This window comes from Sus scrofa, chromosome X, assembly GCF_000003025.6.
Source record: "Sus scrofa isolate TJ Tabasco breed Duroc chromosome X, Sscrofa11.1, whole genome shotgun sequence".
Lineage (NCBI taxonomy): Eukaryota > Metazoa > Chordata > Mammalia > Artiodactyla > Suidae > Sus > Sus scrofa.
Genome location: NC_010461.5, coordinates 16,787,872 through 16,810,409, shown reverse-complemented (window position 1 = coordinate 16,810,409; position 22,538 = coordinate 16,787,872). Strand labels below are relative to the sequence as shown.

Sequence of the window (22,538 nt, the reverse complement as noted above, 5' to 3'; positions counted from 1 at the left end):
TTAAGCTGGGTGGTGAGGGAGAAAAGAGGAAAAGGACATTCTGGGAAGAAACAGCAACATAACTGAAGACAAGAATGTGAAGATCTGGATGATACACTTTGCCTGGACAAAGTAGGGGTGGCAGGGGCCTGACAGGAAATGAGACTGGAGAACTCACCAGACCTGAAGTGCCTCATGTGCTGCAGTAAGGAGTTTGAAATAGTCTGAAAGCTCTAATATCAGATTTCAAGGTGGAAGTAAGTTGTATGTTTTAGAAAGAGCATTTAGGAAACACTGAGGAGGACAGGCTAGAAGGACATGAACCTGGAAACAGGAAGAGCAGTCCTCAGTCAACAAAGGTTGAGAGTTGTTCATCCCTGGACCAGAAATGCCTGAGCCCAGATCCAGCTGCCATCTTCAAGCTTTATAATGTAGGCAGGTTCTTAAACTTCTTGAACTTCAATTTTTCTTCCATGCGATCAGGCATTTCTCATTTCCTCAAAGATAGCTCAGGCTACTGTTGAATCAAATGAGATGCTATATATGAAAAACTTGGCATGCAGTAAATATTCAACAAACTGCCTTATAAAAGCATTCCATGAAAACCTAATTTGCAGGCAAGGGCAAACCACTGAACTAATCCAACCTCTTCATTTCTGTATGAAAACACAGAGGCACAGGAAAGAGGAATTATTTGTCCAGGGACACACTTTTAACTAGTAGAATATCAGGATACGAGTCCAGCACATTTTGACATTATGATGTTGTCTGTCTGCCATAGCTGTGAGATGGGGATGACGACACCATCTACCTCATGGAGTTGTCAGAAAGAAGAATGGAATAGATTATGGCACACACAGCCCTCAGCACAGTTCCAGGCACCATCATAAGCATTCATTAAATGCTAGCTATTGTTGTTAGCTATGTTCCAACTCACAGACCAGCATGTTTTCCAAACCTCTGCCACACTGTATAAACCACTCCTGAATTTTAATCATTGTTTGCCTCATCCCTCATGGCTATACCCACAGGAATAGATTTTTAGATATTGAACAGAAAGGAAAAATTATTGAGCTGGCTAGTTCTAATTCTTCCTGCTGGCTGATGATACCCAGAGTTTTAATCAAATGAACCAAATATAACTGTGTACCAAACATTTGTGCTCATGCAGAGGCGCTGGCCAGGTGCTGTTTGCGCTATTACTAGGGGTTTTTTTATGTCACCATTTCCTGTATGTAATCAGTAATCGACACCAAAGCTCTGACAAAATGACCATTTTTAGAGTGCCATTAGCTGTCTCCCTGGGTTTGGCTGTAAATGTAACATAAGTAGGATCTTTAGTACATGAATTTCTTATTGCAGTCATGTGTATCTTGCTGAAGTAAAGAGCTCTGGGAGGAGCTGAGTGGGTGGGTATTTTGGCTTGTTTTTCTGCTAAAAGATGACTTTGATGTTCTTTTACTATTACCTGAAATTTGTGTGCTGTTGCAGAAAGCACTCTTCTCAAGGGAAGAACATGGGTACTGCTGGAGCTAAAGTACTGTTTTTGCTATGTGTACAAATGAGGCAAGATGTTTATAAACGTGATTCTTACAGGAAAATCTGCCCTGGTAATTTGTTCACTAGTGCATCTAAATATCCTAACCCCTAATTAATCACTATAGACCATCTTTTGCTTGTTTCATATAGAGCACAGAGCTTTCAAATTTGAGCAAGGGGAAAACATTTTTTCTTTGGTATACACAAAAATTATAATTGCCACCAGAAGCAAGGTAGCTCTGTAATTGCCAGAGTCCAAACAAGACGTTTCTGAAGGTACTTTAGAGTTTGTTTCATATTGCATCTTATCATGAAATTGAAATTGCCATCCACAAAAACTCTCTGTGGATAAGTTTTCTTTGTGTTTTGATACATGCTTCCATAAAGATTTTTGTATATTAGAATTATAGATTCAATAGAATTATAGATTCAAGAAACATAAACTTGGAGTTCCCTGGTGGCCTAGTGGTTAAATATTTGGCATTGTCACTGCTACGGCTCACCTTCAATGCCAGGCCCAGGAATTTCTGCATGCCATGGGCATGGCCAAAAAAAAAGATGAAGAAGAAGCATAAACTTGTATTGTTAATTTAGATGACCATGAGGGAAATTGATTTAATTAAACAAGGAAGAGATCAATAAAAAATATTTTAAGGGTTTTGGTTATCATGGGTTTCTGATTAAACAAATTTTGAGGTCTATAGAAAAGCCATTATAGTTAGTTTATCAGATGGAACTTGTACACGGTTTGAGATTCTAAGCTAAACCCATCTCTCTGGAGTAAGTAAGTTAATTTTGCATTTTCTAGTGCATGGTCGGGGGTGATGGGAGAAAATGCAATGAAAAACCAGGTACCTCATTGCTTTCTTACAAGACACATTTACATGCACACAGCATGTAATTTTTAGTTTCAACCATTGTGACCCTCCTAAAAGTAGTTAAGAACTTAATAAGCATCTGGAAAAAATGAGTACCTTGCAACTGATGTCCAAAACTGATTCTTATTTTAACATCAACAAGGTACTCCTCACAGTCAAATTTCCCATGTTCTCAGGAATTGTAATTATGATAATGTGCATTGTTGGCTTTAATTTTTCACCCCTCCCTATAGCATACCTTTTGTCACGTGACTTTGGAGCTCATTCCTAAAGGCAGAGTTTGTATTACCACCTCTTGTCTTTGAGCTCAGCCGCATGATGTCCTTCACTCAAAGGAAGGTGGGCTGAAGTATAGAGTGGCATCAGAGCCTCAGCCTTAGAGGCTTGCATGTTTCTGCTTAGCCTCCTGTGGCTCTGCCTTCCCTTAAGAATAATATGCCTGAAGATAAAAGACATGTGGAGCTGAGTCTCCCATGTAGAACCCATCCTAGATCAGCCAACCCCCAGGCAACTGCAGACTTGTGAGCAATAACAAATAATTGTTTAAATCACCAACATTTGGGGGTGGCTAATGATGCAGGAGTAGTTAATTCACATGATTCTATAACCAGTTACTGACTTGAGTTCTCTAGATTGTGACCTATAAATACATATATTGTAGAACAGGTCAAGTTTCTCTAATAGGGAAGCTATTATCCAACTATTATCTCAATGAAAGCTTAGTTCTCTATGACACATCAAAAAATAATTTACCATCTGTCGTTGCTGTAGCTATGATGTAGGCCACCGGCTACAGCTCTGATTTGACCCCTAGCCCGGGAACCTCCGTATGCCGCAGGTGCGGCCCTAAAAAGACCAAAAAAAAAAAATTACCACCTATCAGTTTGGGGCTCACTGCTCTGCTATGTACTGGTACACAGGACAGAATATATAGAAGTAGTTCCCAAAGTCTCAGACATTGGTATAAGCCCTCTAGTAACTGAAAAAATGGAACCTCAGCTGCAAAGGCCATTCAAACTGGAAGCTATAAAACTGTCTTTTCAAGGTTCACCCAGATGTTGTAACATCTTGGCCTTTGCTTGAACACTGAATCCAGTGTGGCAAGAACTCTCTCTTGCCTGATTCAGTAGAGGCTCAGGAAGTACCTCTTGCCCTGATTTTCTGTAGAGGTGACTGGTTAAGTTATGTGACCATGGTGGAATGGGAAATACCCACAAGCCTGGGTAAAGACAGATATGTGAGAGAGGCTGGCCTCGTGTGTGGTCAGATGGTGGGCACGGAGTAGACCTTGGAAGCCTTCACCATGAGAACAGACGGAGATATGATCCGTCTATCAGAGAATAGAGCCACTGGGCAGAGGTCAGAGGGCTAGAATATGATAAAGAGAAGACAAGAGGGATGGAAGAGGAAAGATAAAATACTGAGCTGGCATCTGAGACAACTGAAATATTTCTCATAGAAACCTTGTTAGTTTTTGTTTGGGAGGTTTTTTGGTTTGTTTTTTATTTTGTTTCAGAGCTCATTTGGATGTTTTAGCACCAAGTGGGATATAGCACCTTGTGGGGATTTTCAGCTATGGTGTCTTGGGTGTTCTTTGTTCTACACTTCCATTTTTTTTGACATCAAGAACCAGGACTATTTGGGAAGAAGACTGTTCCTCTAGGCTGGAAGTGATATCTTTCTCTGCCCATAAAACCTCCATATTTGTCAAAGGACTCATGCATCCTTTGGGCACATGGAAGCCTCAATCAGGGGACAATTAGAGGTTGAGTTCTCTGAGAACAAGGGACGTGGCTTGTTGGGTCCTTCTCCTGGGTCCTAGGACTCAGATCCTGACCCGTAGGTTTTGCCATGTCACATCAAAGGAAGCCCTTGGACTCTGCCTCCTCCTCCTCAACCCACATAAGGCGTTCTGACCCATCCAAATACCAGCGGGGCATGATTCATCAGTGGGCTGCTTCTGAATCATGGCTTGGTCCTGATGTGGAAAGGCAGAGTGAATGCAGCACTTGAAAATTAATGTGAATTGGAATTCATTTGGGGTATGTACTTAATATTAATGTAATTTGACTCAATGTTAACCCTCCTTTCAGTTTAATAAAATAATGATGGTAAGATATTCAAAGTCACTGTGATGACTTCATTCCTGATTCAGAATCAGCCTGAATGTCCATCTTTCTGCATATTAAACCCTAATATAAAAGTAACTTCTAATCCCAAATAATGACTGAGTTGATGAGATTCCATAATTCTTTTTTTAATTGAGGTACATTTGATTTACAATGTTGTATTAGTTTCAGGTATATAGCAAATTGATTTAGTTATATGTATGTATTCTTTTTCAGATTCTTTTCCATCATAGATTATTACAAGATATTGAATATAGTTCCCTATACTTTACAGTAGGCCCTTATTTATCTATTTTATATATAATAGTGTAAATATGGTAATCTCAAACTTACAATTCATCCCTTCTCCCACCCCTTTCCTCTTTGGTAACTGTAAGTTTGTTTTCTATGCCTTTGAGTCTATTTCTATTTGGTAAATAAGTTCATTTGTATCATTTTTTAGATTCCACATATAAATGATATATATGATATTTTTCTTTCTCTCTCTGACTTACTTAAGTTGATATGATAATCTCTAGGTCCATCCATGATGCAGCAAATGGCATTAATTCATTCTTTTTATGGCTGAATAGTATTCCATTGTCTATATTGACCATATCTTCTTTACCCATTCATCTGTTGATGGACATTTAGGTTGCTTCCATGTCTTAGCTATTTTAAATAGTGCTGCTGTGAACATTGGGGCGCATGTATCTTTTCAAATTAGAGTTTTCTCTGGATATGTGCCCAGGAATGGAATTGCTGGATCATATGATAACTATATTTTTAGTTTTTAAAGCAACCTCCATACTGTTCTCCTGAATGGAGACTCAATAATTCTTGATGCCAAACAACTTCAAGATGAGTGCAACTGACCATTTTCTTTTGGAGAGAGGAGTAGATTTTCCCATGGCATCAGCCTTTAGAAATGTTGCTATTGTATTAATAGTTCTGATTAATCTCTCTTGTCCTATTGGTTTGTTAGCTACTCATCTACTCTCTAGCATGTTCCATAAATTATTTAAGATGGCCAAATAATAGTTTTATCCTGTGAACAACTAAGTAGCCAACTCTTTAAGTTGTTCTAGTTCTTTCCTTTCAGGACTATGTTCCTTCATGAGGATCTGAAGTCATATTATCTAAGTTAGTTATTTTGTTGAATTCTCCCAGCAACCCCCTATTGCCATCCCTATTTCTCATAGGAGGAATTTGAGTCAGCATTTCAGAGAGATCCAGGAACTTGACAGCAATGACAGAGTTGTAAAGTCATGGACCCAGTATTTGAACCCAGGCAGACTGGGTTTGGTGACTACTGACTTCACCAGATGCCTCAGTTGAAATTATCTATTCCCATAACCTAGTCAGCTTTTGCAAATGATACTTAGCAGAGAAATAATTTAGAGATAGAGGCTTTCTTTCAGATATATTTTAGGAGGGTGTTTTTAAAACACATTTGAATCAAATTGTTTTCCCCAATATTGATTCTTGTTTTCAACATTTAATACAACTTACATTGTAATAAGTCAAACTTTTATCTTGGTGACTTGAGGTTCTTGTATTAATACTACATTTATTTTGGTAAATTGAGTTTCCTATGTTAATACTACAATTTAAAAAGCAGCATTTTCCTGTTTTATAAACAAGCTTCAACTTTTCCTTCCTCATCTGTCTGCCTTGTGGTTATATCTAGTAACCATCAATTAACAGTAATGTCAATAAAACAAGCTTAGCAAAGTAGGGGTAGAAGAAGCAGAGTAAAGAACATTATGCCAGGAAATACTTTAATGTAGGTGGAGCCCTGCCAACTTTTATTATCATAAGAAAACAAAGCAATTTTATTAACCCAACAGACATTATGCATGGCTTTTATTTTTATTTTGGAGCATGCAATAGAATACTTTGCACTCAGATTTTCCTTATTGTTGTCTGCTACCTGCTTCATATAAGAGGAAGTTTATTTTAGTGGCAAGATAGTTACATCTATCAATTTGTATTCATTCATTCTTCTCAAATATCTACAAAATTCTCTTATCTATGGTGTTTGAGAAGCAAAAGTGCTACTGAAGCCGAACCAATCCAGCACCTTGCTTCCTTTGGTTAAGGCAGAATTTGTTGCAGAAGAAATTATGTTTGCTTCTGAGCTGCACCATAAGCACCTAAATCCCCTGAAAGGATTATAAATAATGACAATTTTTATGCATAAATTTGCTTCATTACTAGTATCTATTACTAGAAAAAATCCAAAACAAAACAAAACAAAAAGGACGTTCCAAGCATTAAGACTTTGTCACTTAGGCTGCAGATTGACCATTAATAGCAAACCCTTTTCACCCCCTCCCTTTTCAAGTGGCCTCTGAATGTCTAAAGAGAAAAAGAAAACACATCCAGTAAATATATGCATCTTTCTCATCCATTTTTTCTCTCCAGGAAAGAATAAAATGTAGAAACATCTTTATATTTCCATGCTTTATTATTATTATTATTATTATTATTATTATTTGTCTTGTTGCCTTTTTTAGGGCCGCTCCTGCAGCATATGGAGGTTCCCAGGCTAGGGGGTCTAATCAGAGCTGTAGCTGCCGGCCTATGCCAGAGCCACAGCAACATGGGATCCAAGCTGAGTCTGCAACCTAGACACAGCTCACAGCAACTCAGGATCCCTAACCCACTGAGCAAGGCTAGGGATTGAACCTGCAACCTCATGGTTCCTAGTTGGATTCGTTAACCACTGAGCCATGATGGGAACTCCTATATTTCCATGCTTTAAACACACCCTTCATTTGCTATAAATTCAGATTTTGTGTGCCTCTCTCTTTAATGAAAGATTGCAAACTGGGTCTCATCTAAGAAAAAATAAGAGATTGATTGTTCCATTTTAACCTTCTATTATATTTCTATTATATTTTATTATATATTCTATTTTTATAATAGAATTTATTATATTCTACTTTGAATTGTTCACACAATTAAGAAAATAGTATGTATAATGAACCCACATATATCTGTCACCCAGCTTCAGTTATCAACCTTATGATAATCTCGTTTCATCTGTTCCTCCTGTACTTTTTTCTTACCTTCCACCTCCCTGCCCAGATCTCCAAAGCAGTATGTTTGAAACAACTTCTAGACATTATCATTTCATCAATAAATACTTCAAATAAATAAATAAATACTTCTGTATGTATGTCTAACTGGTACTTTTTGTTTATATAAGCACTGTGGCAATATCACACCTCATAAAATTAACAGTAATCCCTGAATAGTTTTTAATGTTTACTTCATATTCAAAATCTCTCCATTGTTGCAAAGGAGAATTGATTTGGTCCAGTGAGAATCTATATCAGTCCCATCAGGAAACAGCACTCTTAGGTTAGGTTAGTTGAAGGAGGATTTATTTACGAAGCCCTGTAAGGTGTAGGGGAATCATGGAGAACAGTGCAGTAATCTTTGGGTCTGAAGGCATAAGGAGGACAATGTGGAGGCTACTGAACCTTTCCAGGAAAGTCTGTAGAGTAAACCTTCTTGAGAGGAACGGTGTCCTTCTCTGGAGGGATCCAGCCAGCCCAGGTAATCCCAAAGAGAGGAAGCCGGGGGAATAAGTCCCCAGTCTGCCCTCTCTTCCCCACTCTGATTTCCTGCCAAACCCAACCAAAAGCTAGAGGGCAAGGGAGTCTAAAGGCACAGCTTTAGCTAATAGGTCAAACTTTCCAGGCCATAGAGAAGGTTAGACAGAAAATCTGGAGGAGCAAAGAGAAAATTTCTGGCATAGAATCCAACAAGTCCTACACATTGGATTTGATTGTTTTGTTTCTAAGACTCTGTAGTTCTGTAACAGTTCCTACCTTCCTTTTATTTATTTAACATGCCATTCATAGAGAGACTGAGTTTTTGTCTTGTAGGTTATCCCACATTTGGGATTTGGTTGATTAATTCCTTTTGAGGTTATTTAAGTTTTTCCTTTATCCACTATATAATTTCTATATAACACTGATTCACATAGCTACAGATGAATTTCAGTGTTATTTATTATTTCTATTTCTTATAAACTGGGAGTTATATCTAGAAATATTATTAGATTTCAGTGATTTTCTAGGCAAGAAGCCTTTCTCAGTGATGCTGGGAACATTCCGTTGCATTACTTCATGAGGCATATAATGTCCGGTTTCCATCAACTTCTCACCTAACCTTGGCTACACATTAGAATCACCTATGGAAATTTAAATAGTCACAGTGACAAGGCCACATGCATAATCATTTAAATCAGAATCACTGAGGATGTGACATGGGTATTAGCATTTTTTGTTTGTTTGTTCTTAAGTTGTATATATATTTTTGTATTTTCCCACTGTACAGCAAGGGGATCAAGTTATCCTTACATGCATACATTACAATTACATTTTTTTCCCCATCCTTTGTTCTGTTGCAACATGAGTATCTAGACAAAGTTCTCAATGCTACTCAGCAGGATCTCCTTGTAAATCTATTCTAAGTTGTGTCTGGTATTAGCATTTTTAAATCCCCTATGTGATTCCAATGACATCCAAAATTGATAACCTCAGACCTGATGATTTAGGTATCTATTGATTATCATTTTTCCTAGATCTGTCACTTAATTTGAAATTGAAAATTGGTAATTTTCTATTCTATTCTATTGGTAATTTCTAATTCTATCATTCTTTTTGCATTTATTAGCCATGAAACTCTACCACACATAAGCTCGCACTCAGTAAAGAAGTATCAGTTGATTTGATCTGTAGTTCATGTTTAATGACTATTTTTCATCAAAAAGTTTTATGGTATTTCTCTATTAAAGAGATTTATGCATTTACAAATTGATTTTTAAAGGATTTTATTATTTCTATCAGATTTATAGTTGTTTTTACAGATGATAACTCTCTGGATCATGTCTAAAATTAAAATTTCCCTCAAAAAATTCTCCCTGTAAAATCTGAACTATATATGTCTGTTACTTATTATTCATGATATGCTAGGTTTTTCAGTTCCACACACACTATGACCACATGATGTAAATACCTAAGGTTTTTTTTTTTTAAGATAAACGTACACCAGAGAGGTAGGGAGTATGCATATCCCTGAAGCTCTCATTGCCTGCATAGAAAGGTGTACTTAGACTGGCCAGGCTGGGCTGGACAGGGTTCCAAAAGAGAGATCTCATCTCCCATTATACCATACATATTTTTTTTTTAATGGGGAGTAGGGAATTCTCAGGAACTATATAAAAACAGAAGGTTGATCTTCGAGGAAGTGGCCTGGTTAGAAAAGGGGAGCCTGTGGAACTTAGCAATTGGCATTTGTTAACTCAGACCTGCTGGGCTACCTCTCTGCTCAACTACCATTGGAGTGAAGTGCCTTCCAGATTTGTCTCTTCAATATCATATAAATATCATATATGTGATAAATATCATATATGTGATAAATACCATATAAATAAGACAAATATCATAAGTATATATCATGAATATATAGGATTACATATGTTGATATTTAAGATTACACTCATTGAGCATTGGCTAGGTGCCAGTCAGTTCAGTTATTGATGCCGTTTTTTCCCTAATCAACCACAGTTGGAAACTCTCAATCCTTCTCTGATTTCTTTGTCCTCCAAGATCCATTTGGTGGTTCATCTCTTGTAATGCTTATTCATTTGATGTGCATTCATTTATTCATTTTATTCATATGTTACTTCATTTATTTGATTATTCAGGGATATTTATGTAATAGATATTTTTGAGGCATGATATGGGTTCCAGTTATGACTAAAGCATAGCACAAGTAGTTTGTAATCTAGATGGTGAAATAAGATAAGCCTAGTATCCACAATACAAAAGGTCCCTTCTCTGTCCTTTCCCTCCATCCTCCCCATCCTAGTCCAAGCTTGATTCTCCTTCCTATTTGGCTGGCCCTCCTACTTCTATTTTATTTTTCAAACCATGCTGCATACCTTTTTCAAATTACTTTCTCCAAAATTCTGCTTTTCACTTTGTTCACAAACCAAATGGCTCCTTTTTGCCTACTAAATGAAATGCAAGTTTTTAAATTTAGTAGAGCATTCAAACCCCTTCCAGCCCTGTTTATTACCAGCTCCTACCTCTCTCCTAAATTTCCCCCCTTGAATCTTTCTCCCCAGCAGGTTTTTCCACCAATTCATCTATACCTCAAATCCATGAAGCCTTCCCCACCTGTCCTATCTTCCTTTGAATGGTTAAAGAAACTTTTAACTATACCTCTCATTTGATCATTATGTCATATTTTAATAACTTTTTCATATATTGATGTCTCATTTCCCCTACTAGAGTATAATGTCTTTGAGATCAGGAATTGTGTCTCACATTCTTTATTTTCTCAGTATTTAGCAATGTTTTGCAAACAGTAGGTGCTCAATAAAAGGGAAATGATGAAGATGAGGATGTTGGGAAACTCTTGGAATATGATAGTAGTTAAAGCATTATATCAAGAATGATAAGGTTTTTTTTTTGCTTTTTTTTTTTTTTTGTTGTTGTTGTTATTTTTTTGTCTTTTCTAGGGCCGCTCCTGCGGCATATGGAGATTCCCAGGCTAGGGGTCTAATTGGAATTGGAGCCACTGGCCTGTGCCAGAGCCACAGCAATGCAGGATCCAAGCCGCATCTGCAACCTACACCACAGCTCACGGCCACGCCAGATCCTTAACCCACTGAGCGAGGCCAGGGATCAAACCCTCAACCTCATGGTTCCTAGTCGAATTTGTTAACCACTGAGCCACGACGGGAATTCCAAGAATGATAAGGTTTTTCAACCACATTTCAACAGATTCTTTTTCTCTCATCATCAAACTAGAGTATATCCAAGTCTCTCCATCTTAAAGATGGAGATTAAAGATTTCCTGTGTACATTAAAGATTTTCCTGTATAGTTGTAGTTGCCTCTCTCCTCTCTCTCCCTCTCCTTCCCTCTCCCTCCATCTCTCCCTCCCTCTCCCTCTCTCCATCTCTCCCTATCTCTCCCTCTCTCCTTTTACAGCCAGACTTCCTAAATGAATAGCCTACACTTGCTGCCTCTGCTTTTTCACCTCCCATTCACTTCCTCATCCCACTGCCATCTGGCTTCCTCCACCACTGTACCAAAAATCTCCTGGCAGAGGTCACCTCACACCTCAAAGATGCCAATTCACATGGACAGTTTCCAGTTCTTTTTGCATCTCATCTCCATGGCATTTGATGCTGTTTCCTCCTACCTCCTTTGGGAAACTCTCCTTTACTTTGGGTTTTTAGACCACACTTTCCACCGTTTTCTGGTACCTCTCTCTATTTCTTCTCTAGTTCTATCATGGGCTTCTTTTTCCCCAGTCATCCCTTGAGTGTTACTGTAGACTAGGTTTCATCCTTAGTTATTCTAATTTTGGTTCTCCTGGAAAAAGACTTTGAGATAAGAATTTACAGGCACATCATTTATTGGAGAGATGATCCCAGGAGGGGAGTGGGAAATTGAGACAGGTAAGGGAAGGAAGCTGGTAGTGTGATATCAAGCCAGTTACCACTGTGGGCAATTGCAGCAAAATCCCACTGTAGAATATATGCCTCAGAATTATCCTGCTTGTGGAGTGAGAGAACTAGAGTATTTATTCACCAATAAATTGGCTGAGGGTTGTATTAGTTCTCTAGCACAAGCCTGACCTCAGGCAAAGATTTGCAGGCATCATAGTTGGAATCAGGCTGCCATGCAAAGCATAATGTCAAGAGCTAAGGGATATGGGTGGGGCACCAACAACATCAGTCACCTTCTTTATTCATCTTAACCGTTATCTTTTGATTACTCTCATCAATGAAAGTAAAATTATCAGTGATAATAGCTAACATTTAAGTATTAGTTTGGGTGTTTTACCTGTGTTAGCTCATTTAATCATTACAACAGCTCCTGAGGTACCATCCATTATCATCCCCATTGTTTTGTTTTGTTTTGTTTTGAGGAGGAGGAGGATGAAGCCAAGAATCACGGGAGCTAAATCATCCAAGGTTCTGATGTCTCTGCACTTACTTACAACCCATATTGCTCTAAGCGCTATTATTTCCATTTGCTAACTGGATGTCATGAGGTTTCTACCATCATCCTAAATGCAACACATTCCAAATGAACCTATCAGAAAGTCTGAAGGAACCTAAATAGATTATGATTCTTTCCCCCTTTTGACAGATTTTTAGCACTTAAGGAATAATTTTTATCTTAAAATAATTTTTTCTGAAAATAAGAGAACTATATGCTCTTTATAGGGATTTGAGAAAATATGGGGAAGCATAAAGAGTCAATAAAACTCTCCATAGTTGTGCCACACAGTTAACAATGTGGGCATCTCCTTTTGACCAATTGTCTTTGTATTTTTAAGATGTCTGAGGATATACTCTGTGTTTATAAATTTGCATATCGCTTTTTATATTATAAGCATTTCCTCATGCCATTAAAAAAAAACCCTACAAACACATTCTAAAGGCTACATAGTTTTCCTGACATACAGATGTACCAAATTTGCTTAACTCTTCCCTTATTATTGAACATTTGTATTGCTTCCTTTTTTTACTCCTATTACGGATGCTGAAATCAATATTTCTGTACCTAAGTCTTCATCTGCATTATGGATTCTTTTCAGAAAAGGAATCATTTTTTAAGGGCAATAACATTTTTAGGATTTCCAGAAAGTATGTATCCTGCTTTCCCGAAAGGCTATACCAATTCACACTCATACCAAGAGAATGTAAGAGTGTCTTTCTTCCACCACACCCTTGCTGGCAATGGGTATTTTCATCTCTTTAGAAACTTATTAAATCTACAAAAGAAAATTTCACTTATTGGTTCCACACTGATCATCTCAATTTCCAATGGAGTTATGTTTTTTTTTTTTTTTAACCTCTTTGCTGACCTTTATCTTTTCTTTTTGTAGACACCGTTGGCAAATTTTTCTACAAGTCATGTGGTATTTCTTATCACTTACAAAGTAGTGATAAATCTTTGTTATATTTTTAGAAAGATTCCCATCTTGCCATTTGTCCTTTCAATTTTTTTTACATAAAATAGTTTAAGTGACGTAGCAAAGCAGCTCACTTGCTGCCATCTGTTGGAAGTCAGACCTCGACAGGAGAGCTTTTAAAAAGAAAAATAAATGATTTAATTGTTTTCTGAAGTTAAATCTAACCTTTCTCTTTGAGGTTATTCCTATTGTATTTGAGCTTTGGTGGTCTTTTCCTATCCAAATAGTAGGTAAATATTCACCTATCTTTTCTTCTAATAGCTTATGGTTTGTATTTCTGTATTACATTTCCTTTAAATCCATAAAGAATTACCTGAAACTGATTTCCCCACTCCCTTAAATGCAGTGCCTGCTAGCATTTAAGGGAGCATTTACTTATTGAGTTCTTGTCCCCATTGTTATATGATATCTCCTTTGTAATGGGTCACAATGTTTCAATTATTGAAGCTTTACAATAGGTTTTAATATCTGTCATAGGAGGAGTACTGTAATCCTTCCCCTCCCAATATTTTCTCAGCTATTCTCATCTATTTATTATTCTTTACGAAATTGAGAATTATTTTATCAGGTTACAAAAATGCTAATGTGTATTTATCATGACTACATCAAATTTAAATATTAATTAGAGAAGAAAGGATCTATTAAAAGTATTTCGTATTTCCATACATTAAGATGATGAATGGTCTCTCAATTCATTAATCTCTTCTTTTATGTGTCAAATGAGCTCCTAAACTTTTCTTATTAATTTTATGCTAGTATTTATGTTCTTCTTCATATTTCAAATGAATTCTTTTCTTTCATAACGTCTTCTGACTGGTTATTTCTGTTATAGGGTAGATCTATTTAATTTTGTGCATTTGCTTATCTGGCCACTATGATGAAATCTCATAAATTATAATAATTTTTTAGTTGATCCTTTTTGATTTCTTCCTTTCTTTCATATCTACTTCTACTACTTTTGTTTTTGTTGTTTGGGGTTTTTGCTTTGGTTTTGGTTTTGGTTTTTCAGAACTTTAGCTTTAAATAATGACTCTTTTGGCATATCACAATTAATTAGATATTTACTGCTATACTGAGATTGATATTATTAATGCTATGCTGGTTTTTCTTTCTTTTTTAAAACTACTTTTAAATCACAGGTGGCTAGTGAATTACCGACTCCCTTTTCAACATCTATTACAGCAATCTTGTGATTTATCTTGTTTGTCATCCTGATATGATGCATTATATTAATATATTTGCTAAGATTATATTATCCATATATCCCTGGGTTAATGTTACTTTGTGAGTTATTCTTTTAATATGCTATTAAATTTGATTTGCAGCTATATTATTTTATTGCATTATATTCATACTGAGATTAGGCTACAATTTTTGTTTTTGAGGCTTTTTTGTCAGGTTTCAAAATTAGTTTAATGCTAACTTCATAAAATAAATTTGGTAATAAAAATGAATGGGAAATGTTTTTGTTTTTTTCTGTTCTTGAACAGTTTATATAGCATGAAAATTATGTGTTTCTTGCTGGATAGAAAGAACTCACCAGTAAGCCACATGGTAAGTACAAATTTTTGTTATAATTATGAACATAAACAACCTAAGTTGCCAGGCAATTTAGGAATAAATTAATTAACAACCTTGATGTTGTGCTTTCTTCATTTCTAAAGTACTCTTATATCTCTTACCTCCAGCCATTCATTCACCTATTCAAAAAAAAATTATTGAACACCTTCACAAGCTAGATAGAATAGTTGATGTTGCAGTTAAAAGATGAATTGGCTGTGGTCCTTGATTTGGGGAATTCTTTAGCTAATTGAAACAGACATGTCAATCAATAAGTCTAATAAAATATGATGATTATTTTAATAGAGGTATGTTTACTCACATTATCCTTGGCTAACATATATTAACATTATTATGCCCTTTATACAGGTGAAGTAGCATTCCCGGTCACTGGATTTGTATTTGAACACCTCGAGTGACCAGTAATTCAGTATATCCTGAGGAAAACACATTTTATTTTGGACCATTCTAATAGCTGGAGTGTTATTCCATGTGTCTTCCAGTTGCTTCTCTCTCTTTCTCCTGATCTTATCAGAAATGCTTTCAGTTTTTCACCATTGAGAATGGTGTTAGCTGTGGATTTGTCATATATGGCATTTATTATGTTGAAGTGTTAAAGTAGGTTCCCTCTATACCCACTTTCTGGAGGGTTTTTATCAGAAATGAATGGTGGATTTTGTCAAAAGCTTTTTCTACATCCACTATATGGTTTTTATTCTTCAATTGGTTAATGTGGTGTATCACACTGATTGATTGATTTGCATATATTGAAAACTCCTGCATCCCTTGGATAAATCCCACTTGATCATGGTGTATAAGGTATTGCTGGATTTGGTTTGCTAATAATTTGTTAAGGATTTTTGCATCTATGTTCATCATTGATATTGCCCTGTACTTTTCTTTTTTTGTGATATCCTTGTCTGGTTTTGGTGTCAGGGTGATGGTGGCTTCACAGAATTAGCTTGGGAGTGTTCCTTCCTCTGCAGTTTTGTGTGTGTGTGTGTGTGTGTGTGTGTGTGTGTGTGTGTGTGTGGTGAAAGAAAGTATAGTGTTTATTGCAGGGTGCCAAGAACAGAGAATGGGCAGCTCATGCTCAAAAGACTTGAACTCCTTGATGTCATGAGGCAAGGGTTTTTTAAAGACAGGGGAAAGGGTTCAAGGATTTGTAACCACCTTGTGGACAATTTTCCAATTGGTTGGTGATCAGGAGCAAGGTAGTATCTCAGGAATCTCATAATCAATCTTCTGATAACAACCAGTCTACCATCTATGTGTTTGAGGTCAGCAGTTTCCACCTGGTGGGTGTAAAAATAGTGTGTGCATTGGTGGTTGTTAACTCTGCAGTTTTTTTTTGTTTGTTTGTTTGTTTGTTTTTTTGGTGTAGTTTCAGAAGGATAAGTGTTAACTCTTCTCTAAATGAATAGAGAATAGAATTCACCTGTGCAGCTGTCTGGTCCTGGACTTCTGTTTGTTGGGAGTTTTTTAATCACAGCTTCAATTTTAGTACTTGTGATTGGTCTGATCATATTTTCTATTTCTTGCTGGTTCATTCTTGGAAGGTTGTACCTTTTTAAGAATTTGTCTATTTCTCCTAGGTAGCCCAGGTTATTGGTATGTAGTTGCTTGTGTATAGTTGTCTTTCATGATCCTTTGTATTTCTTTGGTGTCAGTTGTAATTTCTCTTTTTTCATTTCTAATTTTACTGACTTGAGCCCTCCCCCTTTTTTTCTTGATGAGTTTGGCTAAAGGTTTATCAATTTTGTTGATCTTTTTCAAAGAACCAGCTTTTTAAAAATTTTTAATGATTTTTATTTCTACCATTATAGTTGATTTACAGTGTTCTGTCAGTTTTCTACTGTACAAAAGTGATGCAGTCACACATACATATATACATACTTTTTCTCACATTATCCTCCTTCATGCTTCATCACAAGTGACTAGATATAGTTCCCAGTGCTCTACAGTAGGATCTCATTGCTTACCATTCCAAATGCAATAGTTTACATCTATTAACCCCAGATTCCCAGTCCATCCCACCTCCTCCCCGACCCTTGGCAACCACAAGTCTGTTCTCCAAGTCCATGAGTTTCTTTTCTGTGGAAAGGTTTATTTGTGACATATATTAGATTCCAGAAGTAAGTGAGATCATATGGTGTTTGGCTTTATCTTTCTGACTTATGTCACTTAGTATGAGAGCCTCTAGTTCCATCCATGTTGCTGCAAATGGCATTATTTTGTTCTTTTTTATGGCTGAGTAGTATTCCATTGTGTATATATACCACATTGTCTTAATCCATTCATCTGTTGATGGACATTTGGATTGTTTCCGTGTCTTGGCTATTGTGAATAGTCCTGCAATGAACATAGGGGTACATTTATCTTTTTCAATGAAAGTTTTGTCCAGATATATGCCCACAAGTGGGATTGCTGGATCATGTGGTAGTTCTATATTTACTTTTCTGAGGTACCTCCATACTGTTTTCCATAGTGGTTGTACCAATTTGCATTCCCACCAACAGTTCAGGAGGGTTCTCTTTTCTCCACACCCTCTCTAGCATTTGTTAATTGTTTACTTGTTAATGATGGCCATTCTGACCAGTGCAAGGTGGTACCTCATAGTAGTTTTGATTTGCATTTCTCTAATAATCAGAGATGTTGAACATTTTTTCATGTGCTTCTTGGCCATTTGTATATCTTCTTTGGAGTCAAAGAACCAGCTTTTAGTTTCATTGATCTTTTCTATTGTTTTCTTCATCTCTATCTCATTGGTTTCTGCTCTGATCTTTATTATTTCTTTCCTTTCACTAACTGTGGGTTTTATTTGTTCTTCTTTCTCTTGTTACTTTAGGTATAAGGTTAGGTTTTTTTGTTGGGGATTTTTATTTCCTGAGGAGAGATTGTATTGCTATAAAATTCCCTCTTAGAACTGCTTTTGCTGAATCCCATAAGCTTTGAATCATCGTGTTTTCATTGTTATTTGTCTCTACATATTTTTAAAATGTCCTCCTTGATTTCTTCAGTGATCCATTGGTTTTTAGGTAACATATTGTTTTGCCTCCACAGATTTCTGGTTTTTTGCAGTTTTTTCTTGTGGTTGATTTCTAGTCTCATAGTGTTGTACTCAGAAAAAATTCTTGATATGATTTCACTTTTCTTAAATTTAATGAGGCTTGATTTGTGGCTCAAGATGTGATCTATCCTGGAGAATATCCCATGTGTGCTTGAAAAGATTGTGTATTCTGCTCCTTTCAGATGAAATGTTCTATAAATATCAATTAAGTCTATCTGGTCTCATGCATCATTTAAGGCCTGTGTTTCTTTATTAATTTTCTGTCTGGATGATCTGTCCATTACTGTGAGTGAGGTATTAAAGTCTCCCACTATTATTGTGTTATTGTGGATTTCTCCTTTTATTGCTGTTAGCAGTTGCCTTACATATTGAGGTGCTTATATATTGACTATGGTAATAGCTACATGGGTATACACATTCGTCAAAGTTCATCAGACTATACACTTTAAATGGATGCAGTTTATTTTATGTAAATTATACTCGATAAAGATGATCTTTTAAAAATAATATTGCTTACCACATAATGATCTAATAACTTGATTAAAGAAAAATTAGTCCCGTTCTTCATGAATCTATGCCGGGTCCCAGAGACTGATACATCATTTTCTAAGTACATGTAAATTTTTCTTTTAATAATGTGTTCTAGAGCATTTCTGAAAATCATTATCAAGTTTACCTAGCCACACTATGTGAAAGCTGTCTTCTTCTACCCTTTGAAATGGGAACTCTACTTCCCTATCTCAGTTTCTTGTGACTTTTTATATTGCCAGTTCCTACAAAGAAATAAATAATTATTCTTTCACCTCATTTGCATGCTGTCTTAGTTTTCTGGGGTGTAATTCACCCAAATCAGGAGATTTAAAACTTGTTTGGAAATATTTAGTGCTCTTTCATCTCAGACTTCCTTTGCAGGGGGTCTTTTGAGTTGGAGATATTGTGGGAGAATTTAGGCTGCAATTTAAGGAGTCACTCGCTACTTATGAGCCATTATGTTAGCCTCTGTCAGGATGTCTGGCTCCAAGTCTGGTGCGCGCGATGTCTGAATAGCTTTCTGTGTGAGAGCACCACAATTTCCTGCCTGAGAGTTCAGTATTGATCTGGCTTAAACCACTAAAGGATTTTTTACCCTCCTTCATTTCTTTGGTGGCAGGAGACAAGGTTACTTCTGCTTTGTATACTGTACTGATTTCATATATTCACATGCAATAGAGGCATGTATAATACATGTCATGCTTGGCATTCTATGTTAATGTACTGAGAATCTGTTTCCTCTCCATTTCTGCAAAAAACGTTTTGAGTCTGAAGGAGAAGAGAGAGTGAGGCAACAGTCCGCATTCTGATCTGACAACCTCTAGCTTCTATTTCATGCAGTCCTTCCTGGCCTGTTGTGGATTACATCATAGATCAGAAGAAAATGACCTACATCTGTGGCAGGGATCTATGGACCAAGGAGTAAGATTTGGAAACCCTAGTAGGTGAGGTGGCCCCTGCCCTCCCTCTTCAGAGAAAAGGATAGCAAAGAGAAAAGTCAGCATGGAAATGCGAGCAGTAGATAGAAGAAATCCTTTCTTCTTTGATAGGGACAACTTTGGAACTATGACTTTGACCTTAATGTTGATAGATCACATGATAAAGAGGAGTACTTACCAAAAACTCATTGAAACAGAATAGCCCTTCTTAACAGGCTCTGGGTACTTCTGTAAGAAAGCTTATTTACACCACTAGAATACAATAATCCACTAAAATCCTCAAAGCCTAAAGTATACTAAAAACAAATGAAGATCATTATGGCTCCTATGTCAGATTTAGAGATGTTTTTCTTTCTGAATTCAGAAAATCAAAATCACCAAGCACTGTGAGAGTTAGAATCAACTCAGGGTTGGAAGCAATATTTAACCTAATCTATCCTCCCACCTAATGCAATATCTCTGACAGATGATCACTATCCTTGGATAGATATTTAATGCACAGAAACTCAATTCTTACGAGGCCACTCATTTCCTTGTTGGAACGGTTCTTTCTTACACTGAACTAAGTGCCCTCCCTGGGTAACTTATATTCAGCACTCTTCCTTCTGACCTTGAAGCCATGTAGAGTAAAACCGTATTCTCTTGAGTCTGAGAGCCATTTAAATATCTGAAGACAGTGGTCGTATTTCCTACTAATTTCTGCTTCCCTAGTTTAAACAACGTTAGTTCCTAAAATCATTGTTTCCTGATACAGTTTTTTTGGGTCCTGCCCATATGCATTCAAAATAACCAATAAAACTCTTAAAGTGTGATCCAGTCCTTAAAACAGTATGATTCATTGGCGTGACAGACACACAGAACTCACACTATGTGACCCTTCCATTAGAGCAGCTTAGCAGTGTTTAGTTTATAGCTGACAGCAAATAGCTGTTGTGGTACAATCATTCTTTACTGTGGAAGGGTTGTGCAGTTCACGACCCACAAATGCAGCTCTTTAGGTGTGGAGACTTTAGCCAAGACTATTCAAAATTATAAATGTATTTAATCTTTTATGATACCATCAAAGAATGTTTGTTCCTTAAAATGCATATCAAACCATCTCCTGAACTGTGATGTCAAATAAAATTGCCTTAATAGAGATATAATAATATAAGGTGCTTAGAAATGCTGAAATTATACCTACCTAAGCAGTCTAAGTAAGGTTTCCCCTGTATTTGAGTACAGAACATGTTACTGAGGATCAAAGCCATTCGGGGGGGCATTTCAAAGCTCATGTTAACTTTTTTGTTTCCCTGGATAATGTTCCCCTGCCCATTCATTGTGATGCTCAAAAACTGGATGGAAGCTGATGGGGAGTGTTTGTTCTCTTAAGTTGGGCACTATATTATGCCATAATATTTATTTAAAACAGTTTTGTTAAAGTATATGTTATTGGCTGAAAGTTCTGGACTTTAGAGTAACTGGCCCATTTGGGGTTTAGCACCTTTATCATCTTCAGCTAAACATGTTCCACATGGCATCACAACACACATTGACATCACAACAGACATTGTAGGGTAGATGCTACACAAGAATGTAACATAAGGGGTGAGCTACTTTGCTCTATCTAAATCCTCTCTTGTTTCTGGGGCTGCCGAGCACTTTCTTCTGCTCTTTAAAGCCATGCAAGTGTGCTTGCTGTGTCTGTGTGCTGGGATTTGTAATGTAGCAGAATGGAGGAAAGGGCTTTTTGAAAACATGATTTTATGTAATCCTTAAATAGCTCTCTCATGTAGGCATGAGAAATGTGCTCATGACAAAACAGAAACAAAGTGATCTATTCAAAGTCAGACTTGATAACAAGTAAAGCTAACATTCAAATACACATGTTCCAGAATTTAAAGCCTTATTTGTAGATGCTATGCATTATACTGCTCTGCATGTTTCCTGAAAGTTGTAGAGGATGAGACCAAGTTCTCTTTTGACCATCCAGACTTGTAAACATAAAGGCAAATATTAACTTCTTCACTGGATACCGATGGATGTCCATCCATTCTCCCTGCATATTCTGCTGATAGTGATGGCTACCAATCCATTCATGAGTTCTACCGATGGGAGCCTATTACTGTTCAAGGCTGCAGTATGTCCCCAGACTCCCTTAGAGCTAGTGTCCATGTGACCCATTTGTGTCCAGTGAAACGTAAGGAGATGTCAAATGGGCAAGGCTTTCCCAATAGGTATTGCTCTCCTGAGAGAAAGCAGCAAACTAGGAAGGGCAAACTCAGTGTTTCCCTTCACCCTTCACCCTCTTCCTCTCTGGGATGTGGTCATGCTGTGGTGGTAGGGCAGCCATCTTGCAATGTTGAAGATGATAGCCACAGCACAAGTATGGTAGAGTAGAAGATGAAAGAAACCTGTGTCCCTGGTAGCATTTGTACTGTCACCTCCAGAATTCTTATTTTTCTTACATTAGAAGATGTTACTGTGTTCCCATTGTGGCTAATAGGATTAAGGACGCAGCATAGTCTCCATTAATATGTGAGTTCAATCCCTGGCTCTACTCAGTAGGTTAAGGCTCCGGTGTTGCCGTGACCTGCAGCATAGGTCACAGATGCGGCTCAGATCCAGTGTTGCCATGGCCGTGGTGTAGGCCAGCAGCTGCAGCTCTGATTCAATCCCTGGCCCAAGAACTTCCATATGCTGCAGGTGCAACCATTTAAAAAAAGGAAAAATAATTGCTATTACATACAGTTCCAATGTAGTCCTAACTGATACAATAATTTTCTCCTTACTTCTCTTCTATTTGTCTATAAGCTGCAGACCATGGTTAAGAAGAGCGTATTTGAAGCCTTAATTTGAGAATGCATATCAGAGTTGTTCATATAATTCTGTAAATTAAGATGCTTCTCCTTTGTCCTCCTCCAACCAAAATCTGATTG

General features: G+C 37.0%; 1 long non-coding RNA gene across 1 annotated transcript in view; it reads right to left on the bottom strand.

Annotated features, from left to right (window-relative positions):
• The window catches only part of LOC106506918, an 88,998-nt gene that overhangs the window by 5,655 nt on the left and 60,805 nt on the right, over positions 1-22,538 (bottom strand). The window contains exon 3 of the long non-coding RNA XR_002340658.1: positions 304-496. This is a non-coding gene — a long non-coding RNA (uncharacterized LOC106506918). The remainder of the gene's footprint in view (positions 1-303; positions 497-22,538) is intronic.